Source organism: Canis lupus, chromosome 8 (assembly GCF_011100685.1).
Source record: "Canis lupus familiaris isolate Mischka breed German Shepherd chromosome 8, alternate assembly UU_Cfam_GSD_1.0, whole genome shotgun sequence".
Lineage (NCBI taxonomy): Eukaryota > Metazoa > Chordata > Mammalia > Carnivora > Canidae > Canis > Canis lupus.
Window position 1 is genome coordinate 44,852,443 of NC_049229.1, and position 15,145 is coordinate 44,867,587.

General features: G+C 36.5%; 1 protein-coding gene across 12 annotated transcripts in view; it reads left to right on the forward strand.

The window, feature by feature from the left end:
• PCNX1 (pecanex 1) overlaps positions 1–15,145 on the forward strand; it is a 163,730-nt gene that overhangs the window by 1,540 nt on the left and 147,045 nt on the right. Inside the window, exon 1 of one of the 12 annotated variants that reach the window (XM_038545115.1) lies at positions 9,310–9,363. The exons of the other annotated variants lie outside the window; for them this stretch is intronic. The gene's annotated coding sequence lies outside the window, so the exon portion shown is untranslated. Of the gene's footprint in view, positions 1–9,309; positions 9,364–15,145 lie in introns of those variants that run through there. 12 annotated transcript variants of the gene reach the window in all.

Consider the following 15,145-nt stretch of genomic DNA (forward strand, 5'->3'; position numbering starts at 1 on the left):
GGTAAAAAAAAAAAAAAAAAAAAAAAGACATTTAAGAAAATGCTGATGACTGATGACTTTTTTTTTTTTTTTTTTTTTTTTTTGGGGACTTGTTCAGTCTTGTCCCATTCTGAAAATTTATCATGAAGTGTTAAAGTTTTCAATTAGTTCTGGCTTAGGTGGTTCTGTTTGCACTGCTCTACCTTCCAGGAACATGACATCATTAAGGAACAGGTTAATTACTTCGGGTGTAAGAATCCTCAGGCTGTCCCAGAGCTTTCATAGCAGATTTCTCTTAAATCTAGGAGGATTGTAAATTTAAAAGCGCAACTAGTACTTGATATGTCAGGATTACTCGCTGTGTGGTGGTGTAAGGTTTCCTTGCAAGCACGTGAACTGTGTTACTGGCTAAGTCCTTGTGTAATTAGCAAACATTACTAAGGGAAATTAGAGCAAATAGAAAGCAATACATCGAGTTTACTGTTTCATTTTGGGAGTTCATTCAGTTAAATTTAATTCACAAATATTTGAGGGTCTACTATGTACTGGACGATTTGCTAGATTCTAGGAAAATTGCCTCTCTGACTTTTCTTGTCTCAGTTAATGCCAAGTCTGCTCTTCCTAATCCTTTAAAATATCTCCTTGATTCATCTTCCTCTCCTTTCACATCCAGTTCATCAAATCTTGTGGTTTCTCTTTTCAAAACCTAACTAAAATCTAGCTAATCATTATCACTCGTTTGTTTCAACCCACCATTATGGCTTCCCTGGATTATTGCAGGATTTTAATGAGATTCACTTCTTTATTCTCTATCTATAGATTCACTTCTTTATTCTCTATTTCTCTTAGCAAAGTCTGAGTGATTCTTTAAAACAAGTCAGATCAGGGATCCCCTGGGTGGCTCAGCGGTTTAGCGCCTGCCTTTGGCCCAGGGTGCCATCCTGGAGTCCTGGGATCGAATCCCGCATCGGGCTCCCAGTGTGGAGCCTGCTTCTCCCTCTGCCTGTGTCTCTGCCTCTCTCTCTTTCTCTCTCTCTCTCTCTGTCTATCATAAATAAATAAATAAATAAATCTTTAAAATAAATTAAAACAAGTCAGATCACGGCACTCTTCTGCTTTCAGAGCCTCCCCTGCCATGTGTGTCTATTATGCCCCCTTCCTTGTCTTAGAATCTTTCCCACATAGTAGCTAATGTTTCTGCCTCAGGGCTTTGGCACTTGCTGCCCGCACCCCCCAGCAACCCTCCACCCCCAGGTATCTATGTGACTTGCTCCATTTACTCAGATTTTAGTTTTATATGAGGCTCTCCCTGATAACCCTATGTAACATAGCAACCCTCCAGCTCCTACAATATTTTCTAGCTCTTCTTCACTCCTTTTTTTAAATCCCTTATCACTATAATTGTGTGTGTGTGTGTGTGTGTGTGTGTGTGTATATATATATATATATATATATATATGTATATATATTAGTATCTCTGTCTCATTGGAGTATTAGCTCTGAGGAGGGCGGAGACTTTATTTGGTTCACTGCTCTGTTGTCGCAAAGACCTAGATCAGTTCCAGGCACATAGTAACTACTCAGATACTGACTGATTGGAAATGTGTAAGACACAGGTTTTGCCTTCAAAGGCAAAACTTTGCCACTGTAGCTTGGGGGTAAGGAACAATTTATAAGCATTAGAACTGTTAGGAAAAGGTAAGTACAGAGTGACCCTGAATTTATAGTCAGGACTGATTCTAGTCTAGGGGCAGTCAGCAAAGATGATCTGTCAACATTTTCATTTATTATTTTATTTTTTTTAAATCTACGATAGTCTCACACACACACACACACACACACACACACACAGAGAGGCAGAGACACAGGCAGAGGGAGAAGCAGGCTCCACGCACCGGGAGCCCGACGTGGGACTCGATCCCAGGTCTCCAGGATCACGCCCTGGGCCAAAGGCAGGCGCTGAACCGCTGCGCCACCCAGGGATCCCCATTTTCATTTATTTTTAAAAGATTTTATTCGTCTAAGAGAGCACGAGCAGGGGCGAGGAGTGGCAGAGGGAGAAGCAGACTTCTTGCTGAGCAGGGAGCTACATGGGACTTGATCCCAGGATGCCAGGATCATGACCTGAGCTGAAGGCAGATGCTTAACCAACTAAGCCACCCAGGCGCCCCTGATTTGTCAACATTTTCAGAAACATTACTACTTCTAGTACACTATTGAGGCAGAGAGTTGGAAGCATACACTTGAGGCAAAATCCAACATTCCATGTAAAAAATAAAATCTCTGACAGTTATAGATTATTATTATTTTTTAGAAGATTTTATTTATTTATTCATGAGAGATACAGATTGTGAGAGGCAGAGACACAGGCAGAGGGAGAAGTAGGCTCCCTACAAGGAGCCCGATGTGGGACTTGATCCTGGATCCTGGGATCAAGACATGAGTTGAAGGTAGATGCTCAACCGCTGAGCCACCCAGGTGCCCCTATAGATTATTACTTGTATGTTCTTCCCATAATAACTGTCAAGGATAGTGACTATGAAGTGTATAGGTTCTTTATTCCAAATGCTGTGTTCTCATTTTACTGAGGACACCTGAGGTCAGCCGTACGTATGACTTGTTTTGTGACCTTCGGCAGAGAAATTGCCGGTAGCCACTGTATAGGTAGTGTTTGTTCTTAAATTAAAGACACACAGCCTGTGAAGAGGTAGTATGTTAGGTAGAGTCTTGGCGCTTTTTCTATAGGAATAAAATGCTTTTGCTATTAGTAGCTTTTGTGAATACTTTGAAAGGTAGAATTTATAGTTTCTGCAATTATAAAACATTTGAGTAGTGAAGTAATTTTTTCCTTCTTACTTTCACTGTCCCTTCTGTTTCTCGTAGGGCACTCACCCCATTTTTTTCTTGCTATACAGTTGACCCTTGAACAACATGGCAGTTAGGGGCACCAACCTTCACTCAATTGAAAATTCCACCTGCAACTTTTGACTCCCCCCCCAAAACTTGGCTACTAACAAGGCTACTGTTGACTGTACATAAACAGTCAAGTAATACACATTTTAAATATGTATTGTATACTGTGTTATCATCAAGTGAGCTAGAGAAAAGAGTGTTAAAATCATAAGAGAGAATAGGGATCCCTGGGTGTCTCAGTGGTTTGGTGCCTGCCTTTGGCCCAGGGCGCGATCCTGGAGTCCCAGGATCGAGTCCCACGTCGGGCTCCCAGCATGGAGTCTGCTTCTCCCTCCTCCTGTGTGTCTGCCTCTCTCTCTCTCTCTCTCTCTCTGTGTCTATCATAAATAAATAAATAAATACATCTTAAAAAAAAAAAGAAAAACATAAGAGAGAATAAATACATTTATCGTTCTGTGCTGTATTATCAAGAAAAATCTGCCTGTTAGTGGACCTGTGTACTTCAAGCCTGTGTTGTTCAAGGGTCAACTGTAATCATTTTTGCACATGACATGTGACAGATGGTAAGCTTTGTAGTCATGAGGTTTGTGGTATATTTGTGTTGTGGAAAGCAGATTGGAATTGGTGTTATTTTTGATTTGTGAATTTTGGCTCTTCTTGATTACAAGTTCTTTGGGCAGGACTACCTTTCTGAACCTTGATTTACTCATTTGTGAGTATTTCGTGTATATTTTGTAAGCAAATATTTATGAAGTTAAAAATTATTCACCTTCAGAATGGTCTTCAGTAAATGTCATTAGAAAGAATGGCTAATTAGAACAGTGTTTCCTCTATAATGCAGTATGACTGGAGTAGATTAGATAACTGTCAATTTATTAGTCAAACCATTTTCTTATTGCTTATTGCTTTTTTCAGAGTTCTTTCCCCTAGGTGATGAACTATATAACATTAAAATCTATTTACATAAGTGGTTCTCAGACTCCATTTGAAGTCAGAATCACTTGAATTGTTAAAAATGTGCATGTGCACATGGTCATTCTGATGCAGAATATCTGGATGGTGGCTCTATTGTTTGTATTTTATAGACATCCAGGTCAGTTTAAGGAACTTGACTGATATGCCCCTAAATCCCATCCCCTAACCTAAGTCTAGCTGCCTAATCATCATATCCTCTTGGCTGTCCCACAAGCATCTCAGAGATACCATGTCTGAGAGACACCTAACTCTGGGAAACGAACAAGGGGTGGTGGAAAGGGAGGTGGGTGGGGGGGTTGGGGTGACTGGGTGATGGGCACTGAGGGGAGCACTTGGCGGGATGAGCACTGGGTATTATGCTATATGTTGGCAAATTGAACTCCAATAAAAAAAAAAAAAAGATACTATATCTACATTGTTCCTGATTCCCTGCTAAACCTTCCCCATACCACCATGACCAAACTTGTTTTACTCTTTGTCACCTTAATGGCACCATCCTGTATATAGTTGCTTGTACTGTCTCCCTCCCCCTTGCCTTATGAGCAAATCTTACCAATTCTACTGTCAGAATATCTCAGACCTTTCCACTTCCTAGTTCACACTGTTTTTTTTTCTCTTTTGTCTGTATTACTACTTTAGCTTCTATTCTTGCCCTTTACAACTCTTTCTCCACAAAGTAGAAGGTGTCCATCTGTTTGTGTCCTTCCCCCCCCTTTTTAAAAAATATTTTATTTATTCATAGAGACACAGAGAGAGAGAGAGAGGCAGAGACACAGGCAGAGGGAGAAGCAGGCTCTATGCAGGGAGCCTGACATGGGACTTGATCCCGGTCCAGGATCACACCTCGGGCTGCAGGCGGCACTAAACCGCTGCGCCACCGGAGCTGCCAGTCCTTCCCCCCTTTTAATACCCTTCAATGATCTTCTTTTATACTTAGAATGAAATCCAACATTCTTACTAAGGCCTCGCTGAAACTAATTCTACCTTTGTCTTCAATTTGTGCCATAGTTACATCACTGGACTTTTGGTTACTTCAACCAACTGAACTTCTCTTCCTTTTGGGCCTTTTTACGTGCTATGACTTCTGAAGGGATACTCTTCCCTCTGCTGTTTGCAAAGCTGGCTAGTGCTTGGTCATTAGAGCTGGGCTTAAATATCCTCTCCTCAGAGAGGTCTATCCTGATAACCATAAGTGGGTTCTCTCTCTTTTCCCCAATTCCATCTTGTAACTTTCTTTCATAGTTCTAATCATAAACACATACTTAGATATTTGTTTGTTTACTTATTTGCTGTCTCTAATACCCCTCCCCTACCAATATTTTGTAGGTTCTCTGAGGGCTGGGATCATGTGATTTATTTGGCATTGTATGTCCAGTGTCTGTTCTCATGCTTGGCTGATAAAAGCTTTGATAAATATTTGTTGAAGGAATTTTTTTACAATATATGTGAACCTTCCTTAGACTTCTCAATGTAAATGATAGAGAATATTTGGGGATAGGGAATTACTGTGGTAGACTGTATTATATGGTATAGTTACATCTTACTTGGGGGTAGGTTCAGTGTCTGTGCAAGACAAAAATTAAATATAGAATTATTAAAAAATCAAATGTAGAATGACTCTTGAAAAGTCCTTAAATCACTAAAGTGTAGTGTATATATATATAGATTTTCTGTATATGCAACTTCATAAACATCGATACATATATATAGTAATATGTACTATATAAAATCTATGGAAAGATTATAGTCAGAAAATAACTTACCCATATCAAATTTATGAAGTATTCAATTTTTTCTTGTAGGTTATTTTATTGTATTTTCTGTAGCTGATCTTTATCATCTATAGAATGATATACCCTTTATTAGTAAGGATTTCTCTGAGGCCCTCATGTCATTTTCTTTTGCAAAGATTTAAAAATATTTTAAAGATCAATATAAACAAGATTTTGTTATGATTAGAAGACAAACAATTTTCATAGTTATGTTTCCTAAGAAGTTTTTATTTATTTTATTTTTTTATTTTTTTTAAATTATTTTTTATTTTTTATTTATGATAGAGAGAGAGAGGCAGAGACACAAGCAGGCTCCATGCACCGGGAGCCCGATGTGGGATTCGATCCCGGGTCTCCAGGATCGCGCCCTGGGCCAAAGGCAGGCGCCAAACCGCTGCGCCACCCAGGGATCCCCCCTAAGAAGTTTTTAGTTAGGAAAGTTATTGTATTATAAATTAGCAATTAAACATGGTTATTATTTTCTGAGTCCTTTAGGAAAAAATTGATGAATATTTGGCTGTTTTGACCTATATCCTGTGCCTTTTCATACCACTATTTTCAATAGTTAGTATCAAGGTATATGTAATTGTTTCCGTAATTGGCTATGACATAGATATAGCTCTTATCTCTTTATAATGTCACCTTTAATAAATTAAGGATACATTGTGCAAAGATGGCATATAAATGAAGTTTCCAAGAAAGCAGCCATATTTGTCAACTTGTAGAAGTGCTTGTGAACTTACAAAAATGTCAACTGATTACTAAAAATCTTCTAGTGTCTTCTAGTGAAAGATGGAATGTTTTCTGCTATTTGAGAGATTACTCCCAAGTTGTTGAATCATTTGGTAACTGAAAAACTAGGAGAGTTAAATTTTTCCAACATTTTGTTATGAGGATTTTCGGATATAGAGAAAAGTTGAGGGAATTATGCCCACCATAATGCTTCTATAGTTTTTAAAGTTACATGGCATTCTCTGTCTATGCTTCTATTAAGACCTTTTTAATGGGGGGAGGGGGATCGATGCTTGTGGGGTAAGTTGCAGACATCAATAGAGATCACCCCTAGACATTTCAGCATGCATATCACCTAGAATTCTAATAGGCACAAGTCCTAGGGAACCATTGAATAAGTTTTGAATTTTGATAAATGCATGCACCTGTGTAGTGCAAACCCATCATGTTGTTGAACATTAATGTCATCCCAGAACTTCCTACTTGCCCTTCCCAGTCAACTCTCTCACCCTTAATTCTGATTTTTTTCCTCATTGTATATTAGTTTATCCTGTTCTAGAACTTCATTTAAATGGAGTCATGTAGCATTTTCTTTGTGTAAGCCTTTTTCTTCAGCATGTTTTTGAGAACTATCCATATTGTATATATCAATAACTTGTTCCTTTTAACTGATGGACAGTATTCCTTTATAGGACTATATTAAAGTTTGTTCATCTTTATCTAGTCTCCTGTAGACGAGGACCTTATTTCACTTCTTGGCTTTATGTGAAAGTTGCCCCCCCAACATCAGGGTAGGTTTGTTTGTTTTTTTTAAAGATATTATTTATTCATGAGAGAGGCAGAGACATAGGCAGAGGGAGAAGCAGGCTCCATGCAGGGAGCCTGATGCAGGACTCGATTCCAGTGCTCCAGGATTACACCCTGAGCCGAAGCAGACATGCTCAACTGGTGAGCCACCCAGGTGTCAATTTTTATTTTTATTTTTTATTTTTTTTATGATTCAGGGGTAGGTTTTATCACAACTCAAAAGAAATGCGAAAAGTTTATTAAATATCAAAAGCATTTTGTCTCAAATAACGTTTTAATTTAAAGTAAATTAATGATAATTGCATATTTTATCCTCTCATTTCAGTTTTTGTACTCCTCAATACTGTACTTCTCTTTGCTCAGTATTTAGATTTTTCTGTCAGTGCAATAGAGTCTTTGTTCAATTATATATGTGTGTGTGTGTATGTGTATGTATTTGTGGGTTTTTTTTTTTTTTTGTGTGTGTGTGCTAAATCTGAAATTATAGAGAAGTAAAAAGAAGAAAATAAAAACCACTTGTAATCCTGTTCACCCAGTCTGTTTAACATTTTAGTAACCAGAGTGTTATTTGGAACTTATAAATATGTATTATGTTTCTTTCTTACAAAAATGGGCTCCTGAAATTTGTACTGTTTTGAAGCTGCCTATTTTTGCTTGACTATAAATTGTGTTTCCATGTGGGGAAAAAAGTTAACAGTTTTAATAGCTCTGTAGTAGGTCATAGTATAGATGTATTACAGTGTATCTAATCTTCTGTTATTTTATAGGTTGTAATTTTCAGCTATTTAGAAAATACTAGGGTGATTATTCTCACTGTTAAATCTTTGTACTAGTCTTTTGTATAAATTCCTATAAGTAGACTTGATGGATTAAAGGGATATGCCTATTTGTGTTTGATAATCATTCAGTTTACAATGAGAGAATCTTTCGTTATATTGAGAGAGAACAAGAATGAGAGAATGGTGGATAATAATGCAAGGTTCCTGAGAAGGCAAGAGAGGTTTGTGGTCCAGAGAGCACAGGTAGTAAGGCATCATCCTCAGAAAGGAGGAATGCTGGTGGAAGAGGGGATGAACAATTGGTGGTGAAAGTTGAGGGAGGTCTTTTTAAATTTTTATTTCGATAGTCTCCTTGGAGTACAGAGTGTATTCTGTAGAGAATGAGTGGGGAGGTGAGGAGGATATTCAAGATTTGAGGAGGATTTCCAGAAGGTGAAATGCTGCCCTAATTTTTGGAGAGTGGGGAAGTGAACTGACTAGCAAGGGATGGTAAGGTTGCTGGGCAATTTTGAGAATACATGTGAAGATTGAGTTGAAGAGATGATGTCAGATTGTTGAGAATTTGGAGTAAAATTTACTCAGAAGTTATGACCTTTGTACAATTGTCACCTACCGGGGATAACTCCAAGCCACAAGTAGATAAGATCTGGGGAGAAAGTGTAATTCATTAAAAAGAAAATGGGTCAGACAGAGAACTCCACGCTTAAAAATCAGCTGCTAAGAATCAGCAAAGAAGACAAGAAAGGCAAGAGGAAAATGAAGAGAAGAACTGGTTACAGAAGCCAAGGAAAGAGAGAGTATTTTGAAAAGAAGAAAATGGTAAAAAAACAAAACAAGTTGCCCTCTCAAAAGGCTGTACTAATTTAAATTTTCATCAACAGCATTGAGGGTACTTCCCACCTCCTCTCAACACTTCCCCAAACGGGGTGTTATTGTTGTAAATTTCTTATTCAGTGGAACGGTAAATAAAACCATTTCAGTAATACTCTGTTTTTGATAATAGAGTTTCCCTGGAAGTAGTTTATTTTATTTTATTTTATTTTATTTTTTTTTAAGATTTTATTTGTTTATGAGAGAGAGAGGCAGAGACACAGGCAGAGGGAGAAGCAGGCTCCATGCAGGGAGCCTGATGTGGGACTCGATCCCGGGTCTCTAGGATCATGCCCTGGGCTGAAGGCGGCGCTAAACCTCTGAGCCACCCGGCTACCCTCCCTGGAAGTACTTTTTAACTCAAACTTAGTACAGATTAAGGGTGTTTATGGCACTAATGTGTATCATGTAATATCTTTCTATCTAATCTTTTTTTCTATATTCTATACTCAGGTAATTTTCATGGCAGGCAACTGATAAATAAGCAGAAATGTGTCTTTGAGAAGAAATTGTTTCTCTCTGTTATCTAATTTGAGGTAAATCAAATAGTTTTCCTGTGTCTGCATAACTGGGGAGAGCAGAGAGTTGTTTTGTGGGCTAGGACACCTGAGACACCTGGGAGTAGCAACAAGAATAACCTTGACTAATGGTGTGAAAAAGGGCAGATTACAGCACATATTTTCCGACTGTTGCCTTCTTTAATATATAGGTGCATTTTACCAGATCCTAGTAAAATTAGTAGCTAGTGAATCTCATTGCTCTGCTTATTTCCTAAAAAAGTTGGTTAAATGCTTCCTTTGGTAGGATTATAAAATGGTTCAGAATTTTCTTTTCTTCTTTTAGCATTAGAACCTGAGGGGTTGTTTCTTTTTTAACTTGCACTGCTGGTGCTAGTCTCTGTTGCTTTATGTTATGATAAGAAAGAAAAAACCTAGGGAAAGGCAAGCCATTTCCTTTTGAGGTTTTTAGGGGGAAAAAAAGTCCTATTCTGTAGAGCTTTGTACAAACCAAGTAGAACCCTGAGTGCCAACTGTGCTGAGAATAGACAGGAAGATTAGTCACAGATTTGAGAAGCTTGAATTATGTATCTGGGTGTTTTCCTTTTCCTATACTCCCTGAGTGTTGTCTAGACATAAACTAAACAGATTTAACCACTAAAGTTATCTTTAAAATTTTATATTTTGAAATAATTTTAGATTTACAGAAAAGTTACAAAAATAGTATAGTTTCCCCCAGCTTCCTCTAATACTAAAATGTTACATAACCATGGTGCATTTATTAAAAGGAAGAAATTAACATTGGTACAGTACTGTTAGCCAAGTATTGACTTTATTTGTATTTCACTAGTTTTCCCACTAGAGTCTCCTTTCTGTTTTAGGATCTAATCCGGAATACTTAATTGCATTTAGTATCATCATCATTAATATGGTTTTCTTAATGCTTTCCTTTACCATGCTGGGGTTCTATTTTTTTTTTTAAGGAATTTTAGTTTATAACAACTTACCAAATTGTATAAGAAAAGTTAGTGAAAGGTTTTAGGTCTGGGATCGATACATTTGAGATGAACACAAGAGGAGTGTATTCTGAATGATTTTTGAATCTGGCATTGACCATTAACCGGTGTTGTGCTGTCTTAAAATTGAGATATTTCATGTATGAAAAATTGTATGAAATGAAATAATCCTAATGGTGAAAATGACTTACTTTAGACATCATTCAAGTAAAATGCACAGCAGTATCTTAACTTCCTGTATAATGCTGTTCTTCCTAATTTATAAATTAGACGCCATGAGACAAATATACAACCATATTACAGGGTAGAATATGACTAATCCCTTATGTGTCATACAGTGTGCAGGAATTGGAAGGAGGATGCAGATATTTCCTAGAAGGCTTTATGCAAAGGATCATTCTACATTCAAAACATTTACTGTATGCTGGGCACTGTAGTAGGCCTTGTGGTGGGGGGACCTTTATGAGATTTGTTATTTGAGTTGGAGCAGAGTTTTCCATAATCTTCCCACCAGGGAAATGAATCTTTGTTCTGGAGAAAAGATTATTTATTAAAAGAAAATATGTTCTGAGGTGTAGTGATTTGCTCTGCTAGGGAGTATTTTATTGTAATATGTCCAACATATTAAGTCTTTCTCAGTGAATTATTTTTTTAACTTCTCACAATATCATTTATGCCCATAATATTACTGTCTCTGAATAAGTATCTGGAATGATTAAAGGAAAAGATATAAAAATAGTTAAGAAGAACCCAAAAAACCGATTATCATTTGCACTATCTTATTTATGCCACAACATACGTCACAGAGTATCCGTTGCACATCCTTTCCACAAGCGTCATAGACCTTTAAGACAGAATCCAAGTGAACTTTGCAATGGAGTAAAGAGGGCTTTTGGGGCATTTTAGTAAGGAAATCCTCAATTTAAAGATTTTCAAAAAGTGAGAATAAATTTAGTTGATCTAAAAAAATTATATCGTATTATCAAAAAATCTTTTTTCAGTCCTTTATGCTATAGTAATATTAAAATATGCAGTATGTGCTATTGAAGAATAAGTTTAAAGTAATTTTTTCAATTTCTTAGTATGAAGAATTTTCATATGAACAAGAAAGTTGAAAGAGTAACGTATGATCATCCATATGCTTAGATTCAACAATTATGAATCTTTTTAAAAATCATATTTATGAGGAGCCTGGGTAGCTCAGTCAGTTGAGACTGACTCTTGATTTTAGGTTAAAAAAAGAACCCCAAACCCACCATCTAAAGATTCTAGTTGCCTAAGATTCTAGTTTGCTTCATTCCAACGAATCCGTACCTGTAGAGATTCTGGATGTGCATATTTTGAAAAACTGCTACTCCTAAAATACCAATAGAAAAAGCCCATAAGTGACTCTGATAGATACTTCAAGTTAACAGTCACTAGCCTGAGAGGTTTTATTCTTTTTTTGTGAATGTGTGAAAATACCTTATTGTTTCCTGGTTAGGTTGTTGGTGTAGGTCATCTACATTTTTTAGCGTGAATATATTACTGAATGACTTTAATTCAGGTTGTAGTGGAAACTTTAATAGTATCAATAATAGCAGTGCTTACATAGTGCTTTTTACCCAGTATAGTATATTCCTTGAGCATTTCACTTACCAGGTAAAAAACCTCTATTAGATGTTTATCATGAAAATAATACTGACTGTAGAAGTGTATACAGTCCATAATAAAAGTATAGATCAAAATAAGAACAAACAATGCTGTGGTGCATATTTGTGTATATAAAATCTTGCTTGTGAGAGTATGCAGCATATGATTCTAGAAAAGAAATTGCCAAGTCAAAAAGTATGCATATTTAAAATTCACCTAGATGTTGCCAAATTACATCTCAAAAAAACCCTATATCAATTTATATTTTTACCAGTATGAAAGGATCTGTTTCCCTTTGTTCTTACCAATGTTGGTTATTAGGATTTATTTTAGTGTGATAGTGCAAAATGATATCTTCTTAAAATTTGTTTCCTTAATAAGTTCAAATATCTTTTCATATGCTTAGTAGACAATAACATTTTTAAAATTGCTTTCCATATCCTTTATCTTTTTCGGTGAGTCATGTTGTCATGCTAAGTGGTTTTTTAAAGATTTTATTTATTCATGAGAGACACACAGAGAGAGGCAGAGACATAGGTACAGGGAAGAGAAGCAGGCCACCTGTGAGGAGCCTGATGCAGGGACTTGATCCCCATCCCAGGACCTTGGGATCAAGCAAGCCCTGAGCCGAAGGCAGATGCTCATCCGCTGAGCCATCCAGGCATCCCCTAAGTGATTTTTGAGAACCCTTTTGTGTATCAAAATCAGTATTTGGTCATATATTAAATTTTCTCCTTACATTGTCATTTAATTTTATGATTGGGTTTTTTGAAAATAAAAATTTAACATTTTTAGTAGCCACATTTACTAGTTTTCTTCATGCTTATGAAGACCTTCCCTATTAAAAGTCTGTAAACAACAATAACAACATGTTTTCATTTAATTTTTTAAATTTGGGAATAAATTTGCATGGTTAGATTAACACACACACACACACACACACACACACTACTGTAAGGGTAGTAAAAAGTTGCCCTTTTATATCTGCCCACCATCTTCCCAGTTCTCCACCTGCACTACCTCCCATAAGAAACCACTCTGAATTTCACCACAACCTACAGATTCAAATTCCCCCACCTACAGTATTCTATATATTGTTCCCCCAACATTTGCTATATCTTAAAATTACTTAAACTTATCTTACGATATGTGCATCAATACCAAAAGTGCTTCTTCAGTGTTTTTTTTTTTTTCTGAGATATACTTGACCTGTAGGATTGTTATTTTCAGGTGTGTAACATAATTTGGTATTTGTATATATTTTGAAATGCTCACAATAAGTCTAGTTAACATCTGTCACCATACATAGTTATAATTTTTTATGATGAAATCTTTTAAGATGTATTCTCTTAGCAACTTCCAAATATACAACAAAGTATTACTAACTGTACATTATATTATATCCCCATGACTTATTTATTTTACAGCTGGAAGTTTTTGCCTTTTGACCTCCACCCATTTTGTCTTTTACCTCCCCCCCCCCCCCAAATCTGGTAATCACCAGTCTGTTCTCTGTATCAATGAGCTCAGTTGTTTCAGTTTTGTTTTTAGATTTTATGTATACAGGAGATCATGTGGGGTTCCCCCCCCCCCCCGTTTAACTTAATTCACTTAGCATACTGCCCTCAAGATTAATCCATGTTATGGCATATAGCAAGATTTCCTTCTCTTTTATGGTTCAATAACATTCATTTGTTTCGTTATCCATTTCTTTATCCATTCATCCATTGATGGACCTTTAGATTTTTTCCGTGTCTTGGCCATTGTAGATAATTCTGCAGCGAATGAAGGGTTGCATATATTTCTTCAGGGTAGTATTTTGTTTCCTTTGGATAAATATCCAGAAGTAAAATTGCTGCATTATATGTCAGTTCTATTTCCTACTTTATGAAGAACCTCCGTACTGTTTTCCATAGTACCAATTTGCATTCCCATCAACTGTACAAAAGTTCCCTTTTCTCTACATCCTTGCCAATACTTGTTATTTCCTGTCTTTTTGATAATAGCCATTCTTTTTTTTATTTTTTATTTTTTTATTTAAAAAAATTTTTTTTGATAATAGCCATTCTAACAAGTGTGAGGTGATATCTCATTGTGGATTTTATTTGCATTTCCCTGGTAGTAATGTTAAACACCTTTTCCTGTACCTGTTGGCCATCTTTATGTCTTTGGAAAAATGTGAATTCAGATCCTCCACCCATTTTTTTAATCTGGTTGATATTTGCTATTCAGTTCCAGGTGTTCTCTATTTTAGATATTAGGCCCTTATCATAGATAGGATTTGCAAATTTTCTCCTATTTTTGTTTTTGCTGACGGTTTCCTTTGCTGTGCAGAACTTTTTTAGTTTGGTATAGTTCCACTTGTTTATTTTGCTTCTGTTTCTTTTGCTTAAAGGTGTCAACCCCCCAAAATACCTTGCCAGGACTAATGTCAAGGAACTTACTTCCTGTGTTTTCTTCTAGCAGTTTTAGGGTTTCAGGGCTTAGGTTTCTAAGTCTTTAATCCATTTTGAGTTACTTTTCCTGTGGTGTAAGCTAATGGTCCAGTTTTATTCTTTTGCACGTGATTGTCTAGTTTTCCCAAAACTATTTACTAAGGAGATTGTCCTTTCTCATTGTATATTTTGGATCCTTTATTGTAAGTTAATTGACCATATAGGTGTATGTGTATTTCTGGGTTCTTTATTCTGTTCCACTGATCTGTTTTTAAACCAATACCATATTGTTTTAATTACTTCAGCTTTGTAATGTAGTTTGAAATCAGGGAGCATCATGCCTACAGCTTTATCCTTCTTTTTCAAGATTGCTTTGGCTCTTTTGTGGTCCCATACAAATTTTAGGATTGTTTCTTCTATTTCTGTGAAAAGTGACTATTGGAATTTTGATAGGGATTGCATTGAATCTAATTGCTTTGGGTAGTATGGACATTTTTAGCAATCACTTTTTAAAAAGATTTATTTGAGAGGAGGAGGGGCAGAGGCAGAGGGAGGAGAGAGAGACCTCTAACACGGAGCTCTGTCGTGGGACCTTGAAATCATGACCTGTGCTGAAACCAATAGACTCTTAACTGACTGTACCACCTAGGTGCCCCTAGACATTTTAGCAATATTAATTGTCTTAACCCATGAGCATAAAATATCTATTTATTTGTGGTTCAACTTCAGCTTCTTTAA